The sequence below is a fragment of the Rana temporaria genome, chromosome 5, assembly GCF_905171775.1.
Source record: "Rana temporaria chromosome 5, aRanTem1.1, whole genome shotgun sequence".
Lineage (NCBI taxonomy): Eukaryota > Metazoa > Chordata > Amphibia > Anura > Ranidae > Rana > Rana temporaria.
The window spans coordinates 272,831,804-272,846,046 of NC_053493.1; the positions used below are offsets into that span (position 1 = coordinate 272,831,804).

Genomic DNA, 14,243 nt, shown 5'->3' on the forward strand with positions numbered 1-14,243 from the left:
ACAACTACTTTGTGCCGCATTTTTAACAACACAAATAAAATGTTCCTTCTCCTGATGATCGCAACGATACCACATATGTACAGTATATGTTAGTTGTTGTTTGTACCTGTAGTACAGCCCAACACAATAATGCACATTTTGCTTTTTTTAATATACCTAAAGCACACTGACACTAACTGATACTGATACTAATTTAAAAAGAAAAAAAAATCCTGTCCAAAAAAAATCCTGACCCTGACCTTGACCCAAACATTAACCCTGGCACTGTCCTAGATCAAACCTTGATCTAGGTAGTTTTTCATAGATTTATCACTCTCACTCTCTCATACTGGTCACTGGAAGTGCAACATGGCACCTCATGGCAAAGAACTCTGAAAGGATCAACAAAAATTGTTGCTCTACATAAAGATGGCCTAGGCGATAAGAAGATTGCCAAGACCCTGTAACTGAGCTGCAGCATGGTGGCTAAGACCATACAGAGATTTAACAGGAAAGGTTCCATGGTCGACCAAAGAAGTTGAGTGCACATGCTCAGCGTCAAATCCAGACTTTGGAAAATAGATGTATGAGTGCTGCCAGTATTTTTGCAGAGGTTAAAGGGGTGGGGGGTCAGGCTGTCAGGGCTCAGACCATACACAAGAAATGCACAAGAAAGCCCACAAACAATTTGCTGAAGACAAGCAGACTAAGGACATGGATTACTGGAGCCATGTCCTGTGGTCTAATGAGACCAAGATAAACTTATTTGGTTCAGGTGGTGCCAAGCGTGTGTGGCGGCAACCAGGTGAGGAGTACAAAGACAAGTGTGTCTTGCCTACAGTCAAGCACGGTGGTGGGAGTGTCACGGTCTGGGGCTGCATGAGTGTTTCCGGCACTGGGGAGCTACAGTTCATTGAGGGAACTATGAATGCCAACATATACTGTGACATACTGAAGCAGAGCATGATCCCCTCCCTTCAGAGACTAGGTCGCAGGGCAGTATTTCAACAAGATAATGACCCCTCCACACCTCACCTCCAAGATGACCACTGTCTTGCTAAAGAAGCTCAGGGTAAAGGTGATGGACTGGCCAAGCATGTCTCCAGACCTAAACCCTAATTAGCCTCTGTGGGGAATTCTCAAACAGAAGGTGGGGGAGCACAAGGTCTCTAACTTCCACCAGCTTTGTGATGTCATCATGGAGGAGTAGAAGAGGTCTCCAGTGGCAACCTGTGAAGCTCTGCTGAACTCCATGCCCAAGAGGGTTAAGGCAGTGCTGAAAATACATTTTGGCCACACAAAATATTGACACTTTGGGCCTAATTTGGACATTTTCATTTAGGGGTGTACTCACATTTGTTGCCAGCGGTTTAGACATTAATGGCTGTGTGTTGAGTTATTTTGAGGGGACAGCAAGTTTACACTGTTATACAAACTGTACACTCACTACTTTACATTGTTGCAAAGTGTAATTTCTTCAGTGTTGTCACATGAAAAGATATAATAAAATATTTACAAAAATGTGAGGGGTGTACTCACTTTTGTGAGGTTGTGTACGACTACAACCCTGTTATGGAGAGGAGAAGCAGAGAGATCTTAGAGAAATTCAGCCCAGAATCTATAGACTCTTCACAAACACTGCATATCAAACGCAAAGGCTGGGGTTATCCTTTAAAACTGTTTGGTGCTAGTAGTAGTGCATGTGTACATTTAGTCCCTATTGAAAATGGAAAAGCTGCTTGAAATCAAGTATAGAAACTTCAACTTTACAAACAGTAATGTAGAAAAGGCAAGATCTGAAAAATAGAAAAAGAAAATATCTAAACGTGGGGGCGTGGCTTGGCGCTTGATGGCGACGGACGCACACTAGAGAGGCTCCGTGAGGAAACCCGGCTCACAGCCTAAAACCCTGCCAGATCCACGCCAGAAATGGGCAAAAAGCTATTCCAGACCCCGCAGACGCGATCCAAACGTGGCACAGCGGCGGTACCGGCCCGGAACATACCAGACCTCTTTAAAAACAGCGCGGTCTCCAACAGCAGCATGGCAGGCCACAAAATGGCGCGGCCGCAGCGGGAAGAAGACGACTCGAGCGAGGACTCACTCTCGGTGACGGAGGACTCAGGTAGGGGATACAATCACCCCAACCACCCCCTGACTTATGCAGACATGTCAGGGTTTGCAGCGGACATTAAATCCACCTTCTCAGCTGCCATCACCGACCTCAAATCCAACCTGCTTGTCCTCACTGAGAAGCTGACAGCAGTGGAGGCAGGTGGACGGCACAGAGATAAAAGGCTGCAGAGACTAGAGAGTGCAGTGATCTCCCATTCCTCCCATCTTATTGAGATAAATCGGCACCTGGAGGACTTGGACAATAGAGGGAGAAGGGCAAATATTAGGGTAAGGGGGATCCCTGAGTCCGTGGAGAACGTGCAGATCATTCCGGCACTACAGAGAGTGTTTAACAGCCTCCTAGAGAGACAAGAAGATGCAGCTATTGACTTTGTCCGCGCTCACAGGGCCCTCAGGCCTAAAGGCCCTGATATGGCGCCTCCACGTGATATAATCTGCTGCATGCAGAATTACCCACTTAAGGAGGAAATTATGAACAGGGCACGGAGAAACGACAGTGTTGTGTTTAACGGAGAGACTATCATGTTATTCCATGACCTATCACAGATCACTCTCAGGAATCGCAGGGCTCTGCGGCCTTTACTGGAAGCGCTAAGAGAGAAAGAACTGACATACTCATGGCGATTCCCATTCGCTCTAGCCGTAACACACGCCGGCAGACAACACGTGTTGCGCACTCCTGCTGACCTTCCTGACTTTTTTGAGGCGCTGGACATAGAACCTGTTGCAGTCCCGGAATGGTACCAGGAGTTTGCTCTCCCTAAAGCTGAGGGAGGCCAGCTTCGTTCCCCGCTCTCAACTCCAGAGAAGAGGCCTACCAAACGCCCTAAACAGAACCGAGGCCACGGTTCACAAAGCGGAACACCTAGGCCCAGGCAAGGCCCGCTTAGGGCTCAAGAGGATGAATAAACAGCGCAAGTTCTGAACGGACTGGATTCCTTTTCTCCCATTTTTTATCTTTATTTTATTATTATTTTTCTCCCACCATATCTCAAGTTAACACCCTTGTTATGCGAACTCCCCAAATATGATCTGGAAAAGCTCTAAGGACAACAGTGAGCTGCCACGATCACCCTCATGCAGGCCTCAACAGACCCCATGGCCATCTTCCGCCATCTACTGGCCATTCAGAAGAATGACGCTTAGTGTAGAGCGACATGAACATGATATCCTACTAACAGTTGCCAATGATGTCTGTTGATGGGAGAAAGCCAGACAGGGTCATACCACATGACCTAAAGTGGTACAATGCACTCACCACCCAGAAGGGTGGATACCGCACTCAGGGTCATTCCGCTAGCCTGATGACGGAACCACACGGCTTAGTGTTGTCTACTTCACATGGAGCTCCATGAGAAAATGCCTAGTTAGAGGAAGACACTTTATCCGAAGTAGCATAATGCCTGAGATTCACCGTTCTTTATTTTATTTTTTATTTTGTTCTCTCTTTTTTTTCTCCTCTATGTTGCCTGATAGTTTTGTGTTCTGCTCTACATTGATGGCTGATGTACTCTCCATGTCTATGCTTACACCACTGAGTGATATAAGGCCACAATATCTTGATTTGCCTACCTATCACCAACCCTCGCAGGGTTTATATGTCACCACTCCAACCTCCATGCTCCTTGAGTATGAAGGCTGGACATACAGTATTAATCAAAGGCCGGGTTTCCTCTCTTCTTGCCTGAGCTGTGAGAGAGAGTTGTTATAGTTTTTTCATTTTGTTTAAATTTTTATCTTTCCTTTTGCCAGATTTACTTCTACTACAATAGAACAGCTTTTTACTGACAGTAACGGATTCCACGGGCAGTTTATTGGCAGTGACGGGGAATCCTGTGGCAACCTCCTATGGGTGCCACAGCGGCACCCGCCTCCGTTGTTGTCTTGTTGCCACGCTACGACCTCGCAGAGTGGGCCCGCGGTGATCCTTTTATACGCTGCGGACCCATTACTTCTAACCTCGGGGTGATCATTACATCCCGAGGTGCTAATTGAACCCTCTCCTTGCCTCACCTTCCCCTCTCCCTCTCTCCCCTCTTTTCTAGCTCTTTCCTCCACCCTGTCTTTCCCCCTGGTCCTCACTCTTATCACTGGAGCATTCGATAGTGAGCGAAACGGCATATCACTACACCAGTACCTGTCTAACCTGTTGTCTCATTTTTCAGATTCTGTCAGATAAGGCACAAGTGAACACTCCAGATGGCGTACTCAACACTAGGTAACGGACCCACGATCATCTCACATAACGTTCAAGGTCTGAACATACCAGAGAAACGGACCACACTGCTTAGGGAATTAAAGAAAGGTAAACCACATTTCACTTTTTTGCAGGAGACTCACTTTCAGACCAATAAGGTACCAAAACTGACTAACCAATATTTCACGACGGCTTTACACGCGACAAATGACCTGAACAAGTCTAAGGGTGTTTCTATCCTAATAAGCAAAAATGCGCCCTTCCAAATGACTGAAAGGCTGACTGATCCAGAAGGCAGATACATATTCGCCAAGGGTAGCTACGCTGGCTCTCCGATTACACTGGCGAATGTCTACTTCCCCAATTCTGCACATGTGAGCTTTTGCCAACGTATGATACGTGCCCTGACAGGTTTTATGTCCGGTTGCCTAATATTGGGGGGGGACTTTAACATCCCACTGCACCCACTGTTGGACACATCGACAGGTAAAACTTGCATATCCTACAAAATCCTTAAAAAAATAAAATCACTCTTACAGTCCTTACATCTGGTGGATACGTGGAGATTTCTCCACCCAGCAGATAGGGACTTCACATTCCACTCCATACCGCACAACCGATACTCACGTATCGACCACCTGTACATCTCCCAAAGGGATTTGGCCAGAGTGACCGAGGCTAAAATAGGACTCCAGACCCTGTCGGACCATGCACCCACTTCTTTGACGATCGTTGAGTCCACACCCCCGACCCTGTCAGCCTCCTGGAGACTAAACGCGTCGCTCATGACGGACCCAGAACTGCTACCTCAAATAACAGACGACATAGTGAACTTTTTCAAGCAAAATGAATCTGAAGAGACTGACCCTATGATGGTATGGGGAGCTCACAAATGCACAGTCAGGGGTGTCCTGATTCGCTTAGGAACCCGATGCAAGAGACTACAGGAGGCTGAAATTACTAAACTACTGAGCACAATCTCCACGTTAGAGGCCAAACACAAACAATCTCTGTCTGAACAAACGGCCTCAGAGCTGTTAGAGGCCAGGCAAAAATTACAGGCTGCTATGGCCATCAAAACAAAGCGCTTCCTTTACTTTAGGAAACAAATATACTATGAGGCAGGAGACAAGTCAGGTAAATTGCTGGCGAGGGCCCTACGAGATCCTCACTCCTCCGCTCATATTGCTGGGATCAGGAATGATTCCGGTGCTCTGGACGTTAGGACGGAGGACATTGCGAGACATTTCCACGAATACTACACGAAATTATACAACCTGCCACTGCAGCACAGACCGACGGGGGTGGAGGGAGATAGGAGTCAAGCCATATTAGACTACTTAGAACAAAGCGGCCTACCCAGACTGTCGGCAGATGCTACATCCGCCCTAGAAGAACAGATCTCCCAAGCAGAAATACACGGTGCCATCAAAGCCTTGAAGTCAGGGAAAAGCCCGGGTCCCGATGGCTTCACCTCGATTTACTATAAGACCTTTAGCAATATCCTGGTGGGCCCTATGTAGAAGGCTTTCAACTCCCTAACCAACCCCAGACCCCTCCCACAAGATTTTCATGCTGCACACATCACGGTCATCCCGAAAGCAGATAAAGACCCTGAGGCATGCGCTAGCTATAGACCCATCTCCCTCCTAAACATCGACCTGAAATTACTGGCGAAGATCTTGGCAAACAGATTGAGGCCACTCCTACCCAATGTAATAGGCCCGGAACAAGTGGGCTTCATGCCGGGAAGGGAGGCGAAGGATAACATCATTAAGGCCCTCCTGTTGATGCAGGCTTCCCGTACGCAACATGTCGAAAGCCTTCTCCTGTCCACCGACGCGGAGAAGGCTTTTGACAGAGTGTCATGGGACTTTATGTTTGCGACGTGCGCCCACATAGGCCTCAGTTCACGGATGATGGCGTGGATTACATCCCTATACCACCACCCTTCTGCCAGGGTCAAAATTAATGGGTCATTATCAGACGTGATAGAGATTCGGAATGGGACACGTCAGGGTTGCCCACTGTCCCCTCTACTGTTCATCCTCGCCCTAGAACCATTCATCCGTACGGTTAATAAGGACAACGCAATACAAGGGATCTCGGTGCGAGGTAGGGTGTACAAAACAGCGGCGTATGCGGACGACCTCCTTTTCTTTGTAACGGGTCCACATATCTCCATCCCAAACCTTCTGAAAGCATTTGGCCACTATGGGTATCTCACCAACCTCAAAATAAACTTGACAAAATCGGAAGCGATGAATCTTACGTTGCCTGACCTGACTCTCTCCAAAACACAGACCAATTGTCCCTTCAGATGGGAAAGCAAAGTCCTAAAATATCTGGGAATATGGCTGACTCCATCCCTAGCATCACTATACGACGCAAATTTCACACCGCTACTACACAGAATAGAGGCAAACCTCAAGCTGTGGAATACAGGATACTTTTCATGGTTTGGGAGGGCAGCCATCATCAAGATGGTGATGTTGCCCAGGCTCCTGTACCTTTTGAGGGCACTGCCCATAATTCTACCTACCAGATTCTTTAAAAAACTCCAGACCGCTCTTCTGACCTTTCTATGGTCACATAAAAGGGCAAGGATTAAATTCGCTCTCTTGACCAGGCCAAAGGAAGGGGGGGGTATGGGATTGCCGGACTTCAGGAAATACTACATAGCGGCACATGTTACTAGAGTGGTGGACTGGCACTGTCACAAAAGGGCTAAGGATTGGGTGACTCTGGAAGAGGATCTTAGTCCTTGCCCTCTCCTTTTTTCCCCCTGGAACCCTGGAGTAAGAAAATCGCGCTTGCTGCTCCACCAACCCCTTATAGCTAATACCCTGAAGGTGTTTGACATGGGGACCAAATGCTCCCCCATTTCATCAGTAAAGGGCCCGCTCACACCACTCTCAGACAACCCAGACTTCCAGCCAGGAGTTGGTACGCGGACGCTTAGCCATCCACTTTCTAAGGCACAACTCAAGGCTGGAGACTGCTTTAAAGACGGGACATTTCTGGAATACCAGACACTTAAACAAACCACCGACCTGCCTACCCTACCGTTCTGGACGTACCTACAAATACGTAGCTATACCTGTGACAAGATGAACAAACCGCATTTCACCAGACAGTTGACTGATCTAGACGAGGTCTGTCTCAAAGGTGATCTCCTGCAGAAAACGACGTCAGTCATATATAAGTGGTTGCAAACATCCTCTACTACAACAGAGGATAGATTTCAAAAGGGATGGTCCAAAGCATTAGAGAGGACTATCTCAGAAAGACAGTGGCGAAATGCTTGTATCCTTGCACACAAATGTTCTATTAGCACGAAAATGCAGGAAACGTCCTACAAATTACTCACGGACTGGTATGTTACACCAGCTAAGCTGAATTCCTGGTATGCTCAGACACCTAGCGTCTGCTGGAGATGTGGAGAGGGAGTGGGCACGCTGATACATATCTGGTGGCTTTGCCCTTGTTTAGCTAAATTTTGGCAACGGGTCAAAGACTTAATCAAACAAATCACAGAGACCAGTCTGGAGCTGGACGCTGCGTGCTGCCTACTCCACATCTCTACCTTTTCATTGCAGCGATATAAGAATTCGCTGACGAAACATTTGCTGAACGCCGCCAAAGCCCTGATACCGATTCTTTGGAAGACCCCGAAGGCGCCCACGGTTAAGCAGTGGCTTGGAAAGATATCGGAGGTCTGTGAAATGGAAAACACACTTGCGCAAGCCTCGCATAGTGTAGAGAGATTTCACAAGACTTGGTCCCCCTGGTTTGAGTTCCGCTTCTCTGAGACGTATGAGACACTTATGGGTGGCTGCTGAGCACCTGAGAGTTGCCCTCTAGCCACACGACTAGGTGCTGGTGTGGTAGATTGACTGATATAGATAGTGAATGCTCCTCACCTCACTGCTCCTCCCCCCTCCCCCCCCCACTCTTTCTCTTTCATCACTGACCCCCTCCCCTACCTCCTTCCCCTTCTCCCTGCTACGGCCCTATCTATCCGGCCCAGCAGGATGGTTAAGCCCAACCTCAGGGTATGGTAGTGAAGAGTACACACCAAAAGTTACGGATGTCTCTTTCACATTACAACATTGTTTAACTTTGTATTGTCGAAGCTTAACCTATAGTTTACAAATACTGTTATGTATTCAAACATTTGAAGACCGAATTCACTTTCAATGTTGGTTGAGTTTAGCTTTAATACATATCACATCAAGGAACATGATGCCTATAGCTCACCGAAACAGTCCTGATTGTCAACTGTGGATGTATAAAAATTTTGTGTGTAACTGTCATTATCATCCTGTACTGTTATGTTGGCTGCATTTGCTACTCTGTTCTTTTCTGGAACACTAAATAAACTTGGAATGTTTAAAGAAAATATCTAAACGTATGCACCTGCCATAGCACTGTTGTTTTTTATTAACTTCACCAGGCCATCTTATATGAGAGCCCAGAAGATAGGTATTCACAGCATACTGCAGGCTTCAGCATTGTTTAGGACAACATCTCATACATTAACAGATCGTGGCAGGTGACTTCTGGGAGTTTGGACGTGAGATATACATCTTTATGCAGAGTGTTCATCCTGCATCGTATTTCAGGAAACCAAGCTCCTGAGAAGTCTCCACTGTCATTGTCAGCTCTCGCATATTTATAGTTTGCTTATATAAATGAATGCTGAGCTGCACAGTAAGCAAATAGTCTAACAATAGGCTTTAGGCTGCTGTCCACAAGGAGAGATGAGAACAATACAAACGTCAGAACTCAAAAAGTAAACTTTCTATTTAAAGAGACTGTATAATACTTTTGTAAATATGGTATTTGTAATACTCAGGATAAAAAATATATATATATTTAGGCGCTACTTGGTAGCGCCTAAACGTAAAACCTGTATCCGTAAAAACAACTCCAGTTGGTTTAACGACCAGCTATTGTCTCTTAAGCAAGAACGTAGAAGAGCGGAAGCAGCTTGGAAAAGAAGCACTACAGACGAAAACCGCGCCATCTACAACGAAACAACAAAGAAATACCACAAAGAAATTTTCCGAGCCAAAAAAATAATTTCTCCAAGATCATCACCAATGCCCTAAACCGTCCTCGCGAACTCTTCAAGTTGGTTAGTCAGACCATGAACCCAGCCTGTCTTGAAGCCCCCAATTCTGATACCCAAGAATTTTGCAATGAATTATCGGACCATTTCGTCAACAAAATTGAAAGGATCCGTGTAAGCATTCTGCAAAACAGTATCCCCCTCAACCCACTCAGCAGTCCCCAGCCCAATCATCACAGGAATCAGGCCCAAGTAACAATGTTTACTCTAAAACCCGTCTCCCTGGATGCCACTAAAAATATTATCTGCACTCTGCGAAATAGCACAGCGCCTAAAGATATTATCCCCACCAAACTGCTGAAGGAATGTGCCGATATTTTGGCACCACCCATCAAGCAGCTGATTAACCAGTCATTCAGGGAAGGCATAGTGCCCTCCCTATTGAAACAAGGGATAATCAAACCCATCTTAAAGAAACCCACCCTTGACCCCAAAGACCCTGAACATCGTCGTCCCAAAACAGGCCTGAACGTTTTCTCCAAGGTAATGGAGAAAGTGGTGGTACAACAGCTGCAACAGCATTTAGACACTCATAATTTGCTTGATCCTTATCAATCGGGTTTCCGTCCAGGGTACGGGACGGAAACAGCATTGCTCAAAATATGGGATGATGCTCTTGTCTTCTAGTACTGTTGGACCTTAGCGCAGCTTTTGATACGGTTGACCACAAACTATTGCTAATTCGGCTAGCTGAAGTAGCCAAGATCACGGAATGTGACTTACCCTGGTTCTCCTCCTTTTTGGAAAACCGATCACAAGTAGTGAAACTGGGACCATTCACTTCTGAAAAACGCACGGTGTCATGCGGAGTCCCTCAAGTATCACCTCTGTCGCCGGTGCTGTTTAATATCTATCTTCGCCCTCTTTTTGAAATTATCAGCAGCCAAAAGCTGCTCTATCATTCCTATGCGGATGACACACAATTGTATTTTCGTATCTGCAACAAAAAGGATCACCATCTCAATCTAGAGAAATGTCTCTCTTGAAAGAGAACTGGATGACAAAGAGTTATCTTAAACTCAACGGCTCAAAAACAGAACTTCTCCTTTTTCAAGCCAATCGGAAGAATCAACTGGCAACAACCTGGACACCTCCACCCATTCTAGGAAAAATCATCACCCCTAGCACCAAAGTCAAAAGTCTCGGGTCTTCTTTGACGCCCACATGACAATGGATGCACAAATAGGGTCAGTAGTCAGCGGATCACACCATCTGCTACGCTTATTACGCAGACTAATCCCATTTATTCCTAAAGAAGACATAGCAGTCGTGGTGGGAACAATTGTTAACTCCAGGCTGGACTATGCAAATGCCCTCTATCTCGGACTCCCAAAGTACCAAATCACGCGCCTGCAGGTCGTTCAGAACACGCCGCGCGTCTGGTGACTGGGAAAAAAACATGGGAATCAATCTCCTCATCACTGAGAAGCCTTCACTGGCTACCAGTGAAAGACAGAATTACTTTCAAAGCACTCTGTCTAACGCATAAATGTATTTGGGGAAATGCCCCCCAATACCTTTGCGACAAAATAAAAGCCTACAACCCCAATCGCGCTCTGCGATCCTCCAACCAAAATTTACTCCAAATCCCCAAAACCAGATACAAGTCCAAAGGAGAAAGAAGATTTGCTGTCCAAGGCCCTCGACTTTGGAACACTTTGCCAACCTCCATTCGGTTGGAGGAGAACCACTTGGCCTTTAGGAGAAAGATCAAAACCCACCTCTTCTGAGCTCAAGGGAGAAGTGCTCAAACAAGCGCCCAGAGGCGATTCAGTTCGCATGTGTAGCGCTATATAAATGTTTCACTGACTCACTCACTCATATATATATATATATATATATATATATATATATATATATATACTGTATATATATTTTATATATAAATCTGGCAATAAATATATTAATAAAAATCCACCCTCCAAACTTACTATACCTGCCTCGTCACTTTCAAGCAGACCTATTTTATCACTCCCATTAACACTTTCACATCAAGTCTCTGTCGAAATCTCTTCTCTACCTATAACTCTCTTTTTTGTCCTTCACTGCCTTCACCCACTAACTCACTCACTGCCCAGGAGATCGCCAATCACTTCAAAAATAACATTAATACAATTTGTGATTAAATCTCCAATGTGCAACCCCGCTACTATAGATGAGCTTGCTAAACTTTTTTCTAACGCCCACCTAACCACCTGACCCTTGGTCCTTGTTCCCTTGCAAATGCTAAGGTCACCCTCAGGCTCTATCCTACACTCTAATTCACATCTTCAATCTCTCCCTCTCTTCTGGCACCTCCCCCAACTTTCTAAAATATGCACTAGTTACCCGATACTTAAAAACCCCTCACTGAACCCCACCAATTTTAAAAACGTATGCCCCATCTCCTTACTTCCCTTCTCCTCCAAACTTCTTGAACGTCTGGTCTACAACTGACTGAGCGACCATTTGACTAAAAACAAACCTCTTGATTTACTCCAGTCCAGATTTCACCCTCAACACTCCACAGAAACAGCTCTCCTTAGACTCAAAAACAATCTACTAATGGCTAAAACCAATGTACACTATTCTGTGCTCCTACTCCTGGATCTATCTCTCTACCCCTTAGCTCACTACATCAGTCTCATCACACATCACTAATTTACTGACCGACATATCAGTTTGGATGTCGCATCACTTTCTCAAAGTCAATCTATCCAAAGCCAAGCTCATAATGTTTACTCCATCATGTGCCTATCCCCCCTGACTTCTCCAACAAAATCAACGGCTCAGCTATCAACCCGTCCTTGAGTCTGAGATGAACGACGGATAGAGGGAGAAAGAAAGAAATAAATAGAGATGGAAGGAGAGAGAAGGAAAGAAAGAAAGTGTAACGGCTACCCACTGGTAGTGAGGGGTATCGCCGTTGGAGACGTCCTTTTTGCTGACAAGTTATGATATGCAGGTACCGCCGGTATATCCCATCGAACGCCCTTCCAAGAAACGAGACGTGCTACGTTTGAAGGGTCAAGCAGACTGACTTTATTTGGCATATTTCACCTGCTTATATCTGCTTACAACTGTTACAAGAACAATGACATCTCCTTGAATTAATCACTTGGCCAGTTTCTAGCCGCTTCGGCACCGCACCCCACTTAACATTTCCTGGCCAGGCACATTCTTTTCTCAATAGAATTCAATTAACCTTTAAAACAATTATCACTCACACATAATCCCCATCAGCATACACCTCACAGGGGGGCTGTTTACCTGCACACAAGAGAGAGTTCATTATCTATGCGAAGGGAACATTAGCATTCAGCAATGAAAAGAGACTTGTCCAATTAACCCTTTGAGCTCAGAATACAATGCGGTACATCCAATTGTGACAAGCCATGCAGTTCCTTGTAGTCCCCCTGCACGAAGATTATAACTGTCCCGGCAGCATGCATATGTCCGTTACACTACTCCCCCTTTGTGGAACAAAGGGTAAAAGTTCAGTTTGCCTGGACAGGCCGTCGGCATTCCCATTGAATCTGCCAGGGCGGTATTGGATAGAAAAATTGTAGGGTTGTAGGGCCAAGCTCCATCTTAGCAAGCGCCCATTATCTCCGGCTACTCGGTTCAGCCATACTAGTGGGTTATGGTCCGTGATCAGGGTGAATTCCTGACCATACAGGTAGGGTGTGAGCTTCTTTAAGGCCCAAACCAGGGCTAAACATTCCTTTTCCACTGCCGCGTAGCTTACTTCCCTGGGTAATAGTTTTCTACTCAGGTACGCGACAGGGTGTTCTCCTCCATCCTCCCCGATCTGGCTTAGAACTGCCCCCAGTCCGTACATGGACGCATCTGTATGAACGACAAATCTTTTGTTAGGGACGGGGGCAGATAGAACAGGTGCGTTGATCAATGCTTGTTTCAAGGTTTGGAATGCTGTTTCACAGGCGGGAGACCACAGGACTACTCTAGGCAAATTCTTTTTGGTCAAATCCGTCAGGGGTTTGGCAATGGTACTGTAGTCAGGGACAAATTTTCTGTAATACCCCGCTGTCCCTAGAAATGCCAGTACCTGGGTCTTAGTGTGGGGAGTTGGCCAATTGGCTACAGCCTCAACCTTAGCGGGTTCTGGTCGTTGTTTCCCACACCCCACACTGTGTCCCAAGTACTGGACTTCTGCCATCCCGAAATTACATTTTTCTGGTTTCAGTGTTAGGCCCGCGGCCCTAATCTGATCCAGTACAGCCTCAACATGCCTCAAGTGTTCCCCCCAAGTCTCACTATAGATCGCAATGTCATCCAGGTACGCGCAAGCAAAATCCTGGAAGCCATCAAGGAGGCAGTCCACTAAGCGCTGAAATGTGGCTGGGGCGTTCTTCATCCCAAATGGCATGACCTTGAACTGGAATAAGCCAAATGGGGTGACAAATGCCGACTTAGGGATAGCCTCCTTGGACAGGGGAATCTGCCAATACCCTTTGCACAGATCGATTGTGGTCAGATAACGTCCCCTGGCAATACGATCTAATAGCTCGTCTACTCGGGGCATGGGGTAGGCATCTGTCATGGTTTTGTCATTGAGGCGTCGGTAATCGACACAGAATCGGGTTGTTCCGTCCTTTTTGGGTACTAGGACAACGGGCGAGGCCCAGGGGCTGTCAGATGGTTCTATGATCCCCAGTCTTAACATTTCTTGTATTTCCTTCCTCATCTCCTCTTTTACTGCCTCAGGGATTCTGTAGGGAGTCTGTCTGAGCGGGTTTTGTCCTGGGGTCTCTACGTAGTGAGTCGCTAAGAGAGTGTACCCGGGCTCCTGGGAAA

The 14,243-nt window shown here is 46.3% G+C and overlaps 1 protein-coding gene across 1 annotated transcript in view; it reads right to left on the reverse strand.

Moving 5' to 3' along the window:
- Positions 1-14,243, reverse strand: part of GALR1 (galanin receptor 1) — a 310,940-nt gene that overhangs the window by 261,182 nt on the left and 35,515 nt on the right. The window lies entirely within an intron of this gene.